The 14006-nt window shown below is 39.9% G+C and overlaps 1 protein-coding gene across 6 annotated transcripts in view; it reads left to right on the top strand.

Moving 5' to 3' along the window:
• Positions 1-14006, top strand: part of KCNMB2 (potassium calcium-activated channel subfamily M regulatory beta subunit 2) — a 223458-nt gene that overhangs the window by 136262 nt on the left and 73190 nt on the right. Inside the window, exon 1 of one of the 6 annotated variants that reach the window (XM_046657946.1) lies at positions 820-915. The exons of the other annotated variants lie outside the window; for them this stretch is intronic. The gene's annotated coding sequence lies outside the window, so the exon portion shown is untranslated. Of the gene's footprint in view, positions 1-819; positions 916-14006 lie in introns of those variants that run through there. 6 annotated transcript variants of the gene reach the window in all.

Genomic DNA, 14006 nt, shown 5'->3' with positions numbered 1-14006 from the left:
GCTTTTTCTCACTAGAGTCTCTTAACCACAAGGGAGTTGCAGGATCTTTGAACATTTCTGTGGGCTCCATTTCAAGATCCTTCTCTTCAGGCTATGGCGAGGCCACATTTGACCTTGAGCCCCAGTGAACAGGTAGGGAGGGTCTAGCTTAATGACTTCCAGGTGACAGCTTATGTGACTCCACTCTGGGCCTCTGAGCCACTTCAGAAACGATTAACCCTGCTCTCAGAGGGCAGGGGGCAGCATTTGGCTTCACTCTATTCCTTCTTCAAACTGGATTTCTTTTTCTTCTTGACTTTTTTTGCTTCCAAATCCAGTTTTCTCCAGTGGCGTGGGAATGCGTATGATTTTCAAGTGGAACAAGTTCACGATTTTTATGTTTCCTCCTGTTCAACATCAAAAAACCATTGTAAACTAGAGACATACAGCAGATTTGTCAGCTTCTACAACCTTTATGTCCAAATAATTCCCTTTTTTTCCTTTTTTTGGTGAGGAAGATTGGCCCTGAGCTAACATCTGTGCCAATCTTCCTCTATTTTCTGTGTGGGATGCCACCACAGCATGGCTTGATGAGTGGTGTGCAAGTCCGTGCCCGGGATCTGAACCTATGAATCCAGGCCACAAAAGCAGAATGCGTGAACTTAACCACTACACCAACAGGCCAGCCCCCCAAATATTTCTTTTTTTCCCTCATGTTTTAAAATCATCATACAGTACAATTGACTTTTTTTTTTTTTTGGTGTTTTGTTCTATGAATTTCAACACGTTTAGATTCATGTAACCACAACCACAAACAAGATAGAGTTTTCTCAACCTCGTCCATCCTGATACTTAAGTCCTCCCCCACCTTCAGCTTCTGGCAACCACTGTCCTACGGTTTCATCTTTCCAGTATGATGTAAAACAGAATCATAAGGTGTGTAATCTTTTGAGTCTGGCTTATTTCATTCAGCACAATGCCTTTGAGATTCATTCATATGGTATGTATAAATAGTTTGCTCCTTTTTATTGCTGAGTAGTGTTCCATTGTATGGAGGTACAATAGTTGTTTATTAATTTATTCCTAGAGGGATGTTTGGGTGGTTTCCAGTTTATGGCAATTATAAATAATCGGCTGTACACATTGTGTATAGGTTTTTGTGTGAACAAAAGTTTTCATTTTTCTGGAATAAACGCCCTGGAATACAATTATTATGGGATATAGTAAGTGTTTGTTTGACTTATAAGGAACTGCCATACTATGGGAAAGAGTGACTGTATTCCCACCAACAATGTACAAGAGTTCCAGTTTTTCGCATCCTTTCAAACACTGAGTATCAACTGGCAGAATGTTTCAATTTTAGCCATTTTAATAAATGTGAAGTCCTCTCTTATCTTGGTTTACTTCACATTTCCCAAATGGCTAATTATACTGAATATCTTTTCATGTGCTAATTTTCCTTCTTTGTGTCTACTTTGGTCAAGTATCTGTTCAAGCCTTTTGCTTTCTCCATTGAATTATCTGTATTTTTGTAAAAACTCAGTTGACTATATTTGTGTGAATCAATTTCTGGACTCTCTATTCAGTTCCATCTATCTATGTGTCTGTCCTTTCACCAACACCACACTGTCTTGATTACCATAGCTTCATGGTAAGTCTTAAAATCAGTAGTATAATTCCTCTAATTTTGTTTTTCATAATTGTTTTGACTATTCTAATTCCGTTACCTTTCCATAAAAACATTTAGAATCAGACTGTCTACATCTTTAAGATATTCTTCCAGGATTTTGATTGGAATTACACTAAATTTGTGTATCAATTTGGGGATAATTGACATCTTTACTATGTTGAGTCTTCTAATTCATGAACACAGTGTGTCTCTCCATTTATTTGTGTCTTCTTTCATTTCTTTCATCAACGTTTTGTAGTTTTCAGCATACAGAATAGGTATGTGTTATTTAGAAGAGTGTATTTAATTTCCAAGTTTTTGGAGATTTTCCTGATCGCTTTCTGGTATTGATCTCTAGTTTAATTCTATTATGGTCAGAGAACATACTTTGCATTATTTCAATTCCTTTCAACTTGCTAAGGCTTCTTTTGGCTCAGAATATGGTCTATATTGGTGAATTTTCCATGTGTACTTAAAAAAGAACATTTCAAGTGTCATCATTGGGTGGAATGTTCTATAAATTTCAATTGGATTGAGTTGATTGATAATGTTGTTTGGGTCTTTTATGTTCTTATTGATTTCCTGCCTCCTATTTCCATGGATTACTGAGAGAGAAATTTTGAAATCTCTAACTATAATTGTGGATTTATCTATTTAGTTATATCAGTTGTTGCTTCACGTATTTTGAACTTTGATGTTTAAGTGCATAACATTTAGAACTGTTATTTCTTCTTAGTGAATTGACTCTTTTATTATGATATATTGCACTACTCTTTATCTCTGGTAATTTACTCTGCTCAGAAGTCTACATTATCAGATATTAATATAGCCACCCCAGTTTTCTTTTGATTAGTGTCTGCATGGCATATCATTTCCCACTCTTTTACTTTTAACCTACCTATATCATTTTGTCTGAAGTGAGTTTCTTATAGACAGCATATAGTTGGTTCACTTTTTTAATCCATCCTGACAATCTCTGTCTTTAGTTGGTGTATTTACAACATTTGCATTTAATATAATCATGGTGAATTTGAGTCTGCCATTTTATTATTTGTTTTCTGTGTGTTTCCTCTATTTTTTATTCCTTGTCCATTCCTTGACTTCTTCTGAGTTATTTAAACATCTTTAGTGTTTAATTTTAATTTATCTAAAGTGTTTTTTACTATATCTCAGTGTTGTTTTTTTAGTGGCTGTTCTAGGGATTACAGTATATACACAACTTTTTTCTCTCTCTCTTTTCTTTTTTGGTGAGGAAGATTGGCCCTGAGCTAACATCTGTTGCCAATCTTCCTCTTTTTGCTTGAGGAAGATTGTTCCTGAGCTAACATGTGTGCCAGTCTTTGTCTATTTTTTATATGTGTGACACCACCACAGCGTGGCTTGATGAACAGTGTGTAGGTCCACACCCAGGATCTGAACCCACAAACCCCAGGCCACTGAAGCGGAGTGCACGAACTTAACCACTATGCCACCAGGCCAGCCCTATCATATATACACTTACCTTTTTGTAGTCTATATAGAATCAATATTCCACCACCTCAAGCAGAATGTAAAGATCTCACAACCATGTAGGTCTCTTTATCCTTCCCCTTTATAATTGCACTCACTGCAAACCTCATATGACAATGTTTTCATTTTTGCTTTCAAGCATCAAACATTTAAGCTCAGGAGAAGAATAGTATACTATATTTACCATTTTTGTTGCTCCTTCCTCATTCCTGATGTTCCAAGTTTCTTTCTGGTATCATTTCTCTTCTATTCAAAGAATTTCCTTTTCTGATTCTATTAGAGCAGGTCTGCTGGCAGCAAATTCTTTTGGTTTTCTTTTGACTGAAAATGCTTTTATTTCACCTTCATTTCTGAAGGATATTTTTGTGGGTCATAGAATTCTGGCTTCATAGGGTTTGTTTTCCTTCAAATATTTCTTCAGCTATTCTTTAATATATGCTGCATCTGAAGAACATTGAGATTGCTTTTACAGACCAGAGTCTGCTCCCTTTTGTCTTCTGATGATAAGAAGATAGATGATGAAATAGATATTCAAATATAGTATTTATTTGCACTTCTACATTTGCCCTCAAGATTTCAAAGTAGAAAAGCTGCAATAGCAAACATAAAATACTCACTTATGATAATACAAGATGTTGAGCCAACATAGCTCAAGATTATAGCCTGTGACTATTTTCATCAATTGGTCTTTCTCCCACAATTAACTGAAAAGACATATCATCTCTCTTATTACAGTTCCAGTTCTCCTTTCACTTCATTTTTCCATCCTGTTGCGATCACACCTTCATCATTGCCCTAGCTAGAGACCACTAGTTTGCAAGTTAAAACCAAACAATCTTCATTAATAATATCTACCATCTGCCTCCCTCATCAGGCTGCTAATTAAACAAGAATTAATAAGCGAATGAGAGCAAAACTCTTGGCTATTTAGGTATTTATTGAAGTAACAGGAAATAGTCATATGCCTTTTTGAAAGACCAAGGGAATATCAATTCTAGCTTTCATTATATCTGGAATCTATATGCTGACCTCAGTACATATTTCCCCCATCGAAGCTGAGGTTCCCATCTCTCCTTGAATCCTTTCCCTTCATCTCTTCCCTTCTCCTGTTCACCTTGAGAATTTCAGTTCGGTGGTTAAGACTCAAATCAAATTTCACCTTCTTTAGGAGGCTTTCCTTCACTTCCTCTTTTCCCACTGTGGTAGACAGAATAGTAGCCCCTGTAAATGTCCCTAATCCCAGGAAGCTGAAAATGTGTTACTTTACATGGCAAAGGGAACTATGCAGACGTGATTAAGTTAATGACCTTGAGATGTGGAGATTATCCTGGACTATTCAGATTGGCCCAATCTAATCACATGAGTCCTTAAAAGTGGAGAACCTTTTCTGGCTGCAGTCAGAGAGCAATATGACTAAGGAAGGAGAGTCAGAAGGATGCAACGTTGCTGGCTTTAAAGATGAAGGAAGGGGCCATGAGCCAACAAATGTGGGCAACTTCTAGAAGCCGGAGGAAAACAAGGAAGCGGTTCTTCCCTAGAGCCTTCAGAAAGGAATGCAGCCCTGCCAACAGCTTGAATTTGGCTCAGTGACACCTGTGTCAGACTTGGTATCGTCTGCTTACTGGTCTGCTTCTTACAATAGACTGAGAGCTTTGAAAGCAGGTATAAGTTTTATGTGGGAATGTGGTTATCCATGAATTCACTCATTCATCACACAAAACAGCTATTGAGTCATCACTTCACACTCGGCACTGGGACAGGCTCTGATAATGACAATGCAGAGTAACGTTGCTCTTTCATTCCAATCGGTCTCTTGCCTGTGATTTTTCATTAAAGAAATGAACAAGGATCAGGCATAATAAAGATGGGTGACTTCACCCAGACATGGATCCTAATAGCATTCATATCTTTAGATCTGGCAGTCAAAGGACATTAAAGACATATTTGTATCCGCAAAATCTTTCCAGTGAATCAGAGGTTATTTTGGGAAATATGATGGGCCAAGGAGAAGGGAGAGAAGCTTCAGAAAGGAAATGCAATTGCATATTTTTCACACAGAGTGTCAGGCAGGAGGCATCAAGCAATGTTACCCATGACACCATCAGACAGATGACTGTTTCTAAGCCAAGTTATGAATCATGCTAGTGCTGTCTGTTTAAGAAGCAAAAGAGATGAGATCGACTTTGGGATGAATTTGTGTGCTTGTCAGCTCTTTGTAAGAGGCACCTAACAGTCACCTCTGTCAGCATCAAGTCTGGGAGGGTTCAGCTCTCTCATCCACTTTCTCCCTCTACACCTGCTGCCCTTTTTACAATAGGAGGATACCTGCCTCTCCCCCTCCACCCCCACCCCCCATTGCAATTATGCTCTTCGAAGTGACAATTCCTATAGGGACACACTCTACCTTAAAAAGGGAAATAGTATATACACTTCAGAGATACACTTGGTATCTCTCCCTCTATTAAACTGAGAAACTCTCCACTCCTGGAAGGCTACCTGGGAATGCAATTCCTATTTCATTATTTGCCCCCATCTCATTCTCCTGCAGGTTTCTCTAATCTCCTGTTCTCAGCACTGAGAATCAAGAGATTCAGTGTTGGTCTGTAAGTGCGTATATAGACCTGGTTAACTCTTTAGAAGAGAGGTTTGTGTGTTACTCTGGCCTATCACATAATTTTCCAAAATGAAATGTAGGACAAACAAACAAACAAGGAAGGTATCTATTGGGTGCCAGGTTAGAAACTCTTGCACAAACATAGTGAAAGGACACAAATTCTAGACAGGTTTGTTAACCAAGGGGATGCTAAGACATAAGGAAAGAAAAAGAAAATGATTCCTCAGTACTGTATGTTTATTGAAACTGACCAAAATGTGGCACAGAGTAAGTGAGTGAGTCAGGCCAAATATATCATGGTGTCTAGATCTCATCAACTCCTCCTGGGCTGTGTTTCATGTACCATCCAATCAATTTGATCCCAGCTCGCAGTATTGATTAGGAAGATGGCTGAAATGATTGTATCTTCCAGAGCCAGATTTAGCAGCTGCAAGCAGACTGAAATCTGGTCAGGTATATTTTATTAATTCTCTATCTTCTTCTATTTTCTTTTTGTTTGTTTGTTTAATCTCCAGCACTACCCAAAATCTTGAAATCCCTTATCTCTTTCAGCCATTCTCTTTCTGGGTTTTTGTCCTGACTTTTATATTTCACGTGGTAAGATTTTCAATTAGCCCAGTGCTGGGCTGAAGTCAGCCAGGTCAAATGTTCCTTCAGAAAATTCTTTTCCTAATAAATAGACTGATAAAATGACCACTCTTGCCAGAATATTACATTTTTAAATCCCATTTCCAGGCATATTTTACACTTTTCTTCATCCCAGCTTGTTAACATATGTATTTCAACAAACTGTGGAGATCGTCTTTAAATGGTAGTCATTCCCCTACACTTCCTGGAAGACAGTTTGGTTTTTCTGTCTTCAAAATTTTGCCTCTTGTGCCATGTAGCAATCATAATAGGCTAGATTATGCTGCAATTAAAAAAAAAAATCTAGCAGCCAGCCCAGTGGTGTAGTGATTAAGTTCGTTCGCTCCGCTTTGGTGGCCCAAGGCTTGCAGGTTCAGATCCCAGGTGCAGACCTACATACCATTCATCAAGCCATGCTGTGGTGGCATCCCACATACAGAATAGAGCAAGACTGGCACAGATGTTAGCTCAAGGACAATCCTCCTCACCAAAAAAAAAATCTAAGTAGCTTAAAACAACAGGGATTTATTCCTCGATCATGCTACATGTCCATTGCTGATTGAGAGGGAGGATCTCATTCTAGTCACTTGGAGGGGGACCCAGGCTGACAAATAAGCCACCATTTCACCATCACAGTGGAAAAGAGACCTCTAGAGCGTCTCACACTGACACACATCTAAATGCTCTAGCCCGGTGTGGCACACATCACTCCCATTCACAATTTACTGGCTTCAACCAACCACCAGGAAATGAGGAAGTACAATTCTACCATTCCCAATAAGATAGAGACTGAAAGTAATTGACAACAGTAATGACATCACGTGCTGCTATAAAAATTTGTGCTTTGATGTTACCACTGATCCATGAATTATCAAATTGCATAACTTGCCCATTGTACAGATAGTTATTATCATAATACTCTACTAGCCATGTTAGATAATTGCATGTATTGTCAGAATACATCGCTATGTTTCTGTTTTCTCACGTTTGAACCGCTTCTCTCTTTCTCCATGGTCTCTACCATCCCCTCCCCATGCATCCACATCCCCTCTCATCTAATCCTCAATTACTCCAACAGGGTACTAAGTGGTCTCCTTGTTTCCACCCTTGCTCTCCAAAGGCCATTTCTTCACATAACTCGCAGAGTGTTTCTTTTTAAAATGTAAATCAAATCAAGTCTTCTGGTTAAGATCTTCCAATTTCTTCCCATTGAACAATAAAATACAAACTCTTTGCCGTGGCCTATGAGATCTCCACCCTGCCCACCTCTTCAGCTTCACCTGATACCCTTTCTCCTTGCCCACTCTGCTCCAGCCGCAATGGCCTTCTTTTTGAGTCTCAAATAAGCCAAGCCGATTCCTGCATCAGAACTTTTGCATTAACCCTTCCCTCTGCGTGGAGTCCTCTCTCCCCAATTCTTCACATGGCTGCCACCACTTACCATTCAGGTGTTATATTAATGCACCATCTACAGAGATGCTGTCCCTGATCACACAATCTAAAATAGTATCCCCTCCAATCACTCTCTTTTCTTCATTCATTTAACAAATATTTCAATGTCAGCTATGCACCAGACACTATTTTAAATACTTAGGTATATTTATGAACAAAACAAACAAGTATGCCTACTCCATTGAGGGGAGACATACAATATAGAATAAATATATTAAATAAGTTATATGTTTTATTAAAAGGTAGGTAGGAAGGAAGGAAGGAAGGGAGGAAAACAGAGCAGGGCAGGCACTTGAATAGGTTCTACCCGCCAAAGACAGACAATATTGAGCACCACTGTGTTTAAATCCTGCCACTTCCACATGATTTTACTTCAGGATAATCCAAGTTTGTGATTAAACTTTAAGGGGAAGTTTCTCTCTATAAAAGTATTTCAGCAAATCAAAGTAGGAATGATAAAATTAGAGTATCACCATTTTGCAACATTTTGGTCTGGATAATTCTTTGTTGCGGGGGACTGTTTTATGCAATGTGCAGTATTTAGCAGCTCCCCTGGCTCTGCTCACCAGATGTTGGTAATTGTCTCCAGACACTGCCAAATGTTCCCTGGGAGAAAAAATCGCCCTGCTTGAGAACCACTGATCTGGGAAATGAGCGTCAATGGCTGTTTACATGACAAAATGAGAGACAAACAGACTTAACGTGCTCTCTGATGGAAGTACAAAACACAACCCACAGCCTGATCTTGCCAAAAAATAAAAATAAATAAAGCCTGAAACTGATTAAGCCTGTAGCCCTAGCAATATACAGGAAGTACGGGGGACAAAGGACCACAGTAAACAGCACCAGAAGAACAATCAGCAAAATCCAATCCAAGGGAAACAAACGATCCGTCCTTCAACAAAGGATTGCAAGGTGAAAAAAGAGAAAGAAAAAGAGAGAGAAGCAGAGAGGGAATCTATAGTTTAAAAAAGACTTTGCAAAAATTGGGGAAAATCAACAATGACCAGATATTTGGTGATAACTAAGTAATTATTGAAATTTTGGTGCAATAATAATATTATGATTATTTTTTTTAAAAGAATCTCTTTCTGTTAGAGATGGATACTAAAACACACTCAATCTTCATTCTTTGCAGATTCCATATTTGCAATTTCTCCTACTCACTAAAATTTATTTGTAACCCCAAGTCGGTACACACAATGCTTTTGTAGTCATTGTGGACATGTGCAGAGTGGTGAAATATTTGAGTGTCTTGACACAGAAGCTCCCAAGTGAAGTTGAACAAGGTAATGGTCTGCCTTCTTGTTTCAGCTCAAGTAAACACGTGTTCTTTCATGGTTTATTTAGTGCCACATTTTTCACATTTTTGTACTTTTTGTTTGGTGATTTTGTTATTTAAAATGGCCCCCAAGTGTAGCCCTGTAGTGATGTCTGGTGTTCCCAAGCACAAGAAGGCTGTGATGTGCCTTATAGAGAAAGCACGTGTGTCAGATAAGCTTTGTTCAGTCACAAGTCATAATGCCGTGGGCCATGAGTTCAACGTCCGTGAATCAGCAACATATGTTAAATAAGATGCCTTTAAATAGAAATACATAAACACGATTATATATTGATCAGTTGACAAAAATGTTGTGACCAGAGTCTTGTAGAATCCTGACCCTGTATTTCTCCTAGGAGCAATAGTTCAGTATTTGCTAATTCAGTGTTCACAGCAACTTTATAGAACGTAACAACCAGCAATAATGAGAATTGACTCTCTAACAAATGTAGTCATATGATTTTGAGTTTGCTTCAAAACAACCTGGGGTAAGGAGTAGTAGGTAAGGGTAGGTGAAACAAATTGGCCAGAGTTGATAACTGTCGAAATTGAGTGATGATATTTCGGGTTTCGCTATACTCTACGCTTGTATATGTCTGAAATTTTCTATAATAAAAAGTTATAAAAATAGAGCAAGAATAAAAATAGGGATTTGGGGACCCAGGCATCAGAAGTTTACAATTTTAGTTAAGATGGTCAGGATAGGTCTTGCTGAGAAGGTGCTATTTCAGAAAGAGGTGAGAAAGTTAACCATATAGAGAACTGGAATAATAGCAATCTAAGCAGAAAAGACAGTCAGTGCAAAGGCCCTGAGGCAAGGCATATCTTATATATTCAAAGCACTGCAAGGAAATCAGTGTGACTGGAGTAGCGTGAACAGGAGGAAATGATGTCAGAGAGGAAATAAGGAGCCAAATCACACTGGGCCTTATTGGTCTTAGTAAGAGCTTTAACTTTTTCTTCTGGGTTGGTAGTCAATGGAGGGTTTTGGGAAGAAGAGGGATACGATCTAACTTAAATTTTTAAACGATCATTTTGTTTCTGCTGAGTCTAGGCTCTGGACTGTAAGGAATCTGGAATGAAAGCAAAGAGACCCATACCACTGTGGTAATCCAAGTAAGAAACGATGGTAGCTGGGGCCAGGAGCGGTAGTGGTGGAAGTAGTAAGAAATAGTTGACTCTAGGTATATTTTGAAAGTAGAGCCGATAGGATGTCCTGCCTAATTGAGCATAAGATATGAGAGAAAGAAAGGATCAAGATTTTGGACCTCAGCAACTACGAGGAAGGCATTTTTAATAACTCACATGGGGAAGAATATTTGAAAATAGTAGTGTATCCGCCATCAGACATGATTCCATTATGTCCAGTAAAATGATTATATGAGTATGAATAAAATCTGCCCTTTGTTTGGTGTCTGCTACATACTTGGCACATTTCACACACCTGGTTTAATACTCATGACATACCTGAGGCTCAGAGGGGCCAAGAGGCTTGTCCTGGGACACAGGCAAGTGAATGACAGAGCTCGGCTGCAAACCCAATATTTCCTCTGGACACCAAACAAAGGCCTTTTCCAGAACAGCATATTTACTTGAAAATTAGTTAAGTACGGCAAAGAAGATAACTTTCAATTAATAAGAGCACTTAGAAATATCTATCTCATGCCATATAAAAGGAATCAATAATGTTGTTTAAAATAGTTTATTTATAAGAGGTAACCACCTAAAGGTCACGGGTGTTCGATTTGGATCTGAAAAGGGCCTGCTTCTCAGCTCTGCGCTTGTTTTGCTAGACTGAGACTCCCTCATTCACGCCCACTCGGGCTTTCTCATCAAAGAACAGCCTGTACTCTCCCTTCTGGACCTGCCGTTCTGCAGCTAAAGACGAATGTCTTAAGACCAAGCCCCACGAGCAGTAGGAACACCAGACACCACACCAGAGGCTCGTTCGCCTCTGCCCACGCAGTAACGCGTTTGACGGATGGCCCTGGATGACACGCATCACCGGTGCCAGCTTTCGGAAGAAGCGCTTCTAAAGGAGCCTCTTGGATACACAGAGTCCGCCGCTTCCTGGCGGACTAACCTCAGTTGTCAACAATAAGTTGAAAAGTCAGGCAGAGGAATTATACTAACAAAGTATTTTTTTTTTAAACGAAGTAACCAAGAAGGTTTAATATTTTAAATTAGTTGCAGTACTGGTGCCAAACAATGCTCTGTGATGCGTGAACGTCCCCGCCCAGGTAATTGTAAAAGAAGTCTGTGGAATAATCACGGGAAGGTGATCTAGCAGCGTCATTAAAGAACGGCAGAAGCTGAAGACCAGGACCCAGTTTATTCCCCTCCCCCCCTCCCCCCCCCCCCCCCCCCCCCCCCCCAAATCTGTAACAGACATGGTTAGAGTAGCGTTACGGCCAGTTTTAACTCCACCTCTTTCCCTGAATCAGGCCGCTAATGGTTCTAAGGGTGCATTTCAGAATGCAAGGGACTAAAAAAGCTTTTCTTTACACTTTAATGAAGTACAGCCTGAACAATTTCAGTTTAGGTCCCAAATTCGCTCGTCACTACTTTCTAGGAAATATTCCTACAGTCATTATACCACATTGTTAACGGGGACAAAAATGAGGCTAATAAATGACAAATTTAAAGTTTGTCTGTGATATAAAATATTCAGTCAACAGTCATTCGCTGCATAAATCCCACGTGTCAGGCATATTGTGGACACCTAGGAAACAAACATGAATAAGACATGGATCCTGCCCTCAGGAAGCTTCCAAAGTAATAATGGAAAGAGAAAAAAATGCAATTTAATATGAAAAAAATTGTAATGGATTTGAGCATAGTGGCCTAAGGGGGCTGCACGTAAAAGGTGAGTCAGGGAGGTAATGTCACTAAAGATAGCTTGAAGATGACAAGATTACTTAGGATTAGATTAAAATTCTTCAGGGTGGCCCCATGGCCCAGTGGTTAGGTTCCCACGCTCCGGTTGGGCAGCCCAGGGTTTCCCTGGTTGGGATCCTGGGCATGGACATGGCACCGCTCATCAGGCCATGCTGAAGTGGCATCCCACATAGCACAACCAGAGGCACTCACAACTGGAATATACAACTAGGTGCTGAGGGGCTTTGGAAAGAAGAAGGAAAAAAAAAAGAAGATTGGAAAAAGGTGTAGGCTCAGGGGCCAATCTTAAAAAAAAAAAAATAGATTAAAATTCTTCTACTAAGTGGACCCGCAATGCCTTGCCTCTTGCTAATGAAACCCAAGATATTCACTTTGAAGAGAACTGTGTAATATGAAATATTAGCATTTGCTGACAACATTGATATTTAGTAAAAACTCAAGTAAGTGCCAATAACTCAAGTAAGTGTTTATTGACTGAACGCTGCAAATTGGCAATAGCGTCTCCCCACCAAGAGATCAGAGGACATTGGTGTTTCCGCTGATCTGTGAAAGTCGGCATATTTGCCCACTGACAAACCACTGACATTAACTCTTGAGTGTTAATCTCCGCTCCCCCGGAATTTCTCCCCTTCCACCATTCCTTGTCTCGATAAATGACACAACCGCCACCCAAGGCAGAAACCCAGGAGTAATCCTGACACTCTGTCACCCTCACTCCTTGTCTCTAATCCCACAACAAGCCTGCTCTCCGACTTCACTCTTGCACTCTGTCCCAGCCACCAGCACCTCCAACATTACAACCTGTCCACATCCACTGTTGGCCCTCCTCCAGCAATCTGTTCTACTTTAAAATATCAGCAAGACTGATGTTCTCAAAATTTAAATCTGATCTTGTCGCTCCCTTGCTTAAAACTGTTACTAATTCCCTATTGCTTTCAGAATACTGTCCAAGATCCTAAACATGGCCCCAATGTCCTGTGTGATCTGGCAGCTCCAGGTTGTACTGCTCTCCTTCATTGCTTGAGCTCTAACCCACTGGTATTCTCCAACTTCTCCCAATAAGCCAAACTTCCTCCTGCCTCAGGGCCTTTGCACATCCTCTCTCCTCTGCCTAGAACTCTCCTACCCCACCCCCAGACCCCGTTTAGAACTCAAGTCAAATTTCACTTCCTGAGAAAAGCTTTCTCTGGCTCTCCGTAGTAGATCTGCCCTTCCTAGCCCCTAATCCCCACCGCCCTCTGTTATGCCCTCTCACACTCTCAGCACTTTTCCTTCACTGGAATGTAAACTCCTAAGGGCAGAGCCTGTCTGGATTGTCCACCAATTACAGCTTCTAATGACAGATTTTGTGATTATTTGTCTAATGTCTGTTCCTCCTCCTCACCAGACTGTAAGCGTCATGAGTCAGGGACCATTTCTAGCCCGTGGTATGTCTACAATAAATATTTACTAAACCACTCTCTCTCTCAGTATATAGAAGATGAGGAAAGTCCATGGCAAGGTGACATATTTTAATAAAAATACACAATTTCTAGTAATCAATTGGTAGGTAGTTATGAAAAAGTCATGAGATGGATGGTATATGTGTGTGGGGGGGGGGTCTCTAGATTGGAGAAATATCCTTAGCTAAAAGAAAAAAATGCGTGTAAGCCTGCATTTTGGGGGAGGAGACAGATAGAAGTGGAGGATTCAGAAGAACTGAGGGCCACTCGCTTCTATAACCTTTGGACGATGTGACTTTAGGTGACTTCACTTAGCCTTACAATTACCTTCCTTATCTATAAAACTGGAAATAAAAACACTTTCCTGCCTACGTCCTGTGACATGTTCAAGGAGAGACATCTACAAAAGTAAGGGGTCAATATCATATAGCCGTGGAAATAAAGTCTTATTTCCACTGTTTAAATATTTCAAAAAATTCGCCTCTGGAGACAACT

Source organism: Equus quagga, chromosome 4, assembly GCF_021613505.1.
Source record: "Equus quagga isolate Etosha38 chromosome 4, UCLA_HA_Equagga_1.0, whole genome shotgun sequence".
NCBI lineage: Eukaryota > Metazoa > Chordata > Mammalia > Perissodactyla > Equidae > Equus > Equus quagga.
The sequence above is the reverse complement of the archived record's forward strand: the minus strand, read 5'-3'. Positions and strand labels throughout refer to the sequence as shown.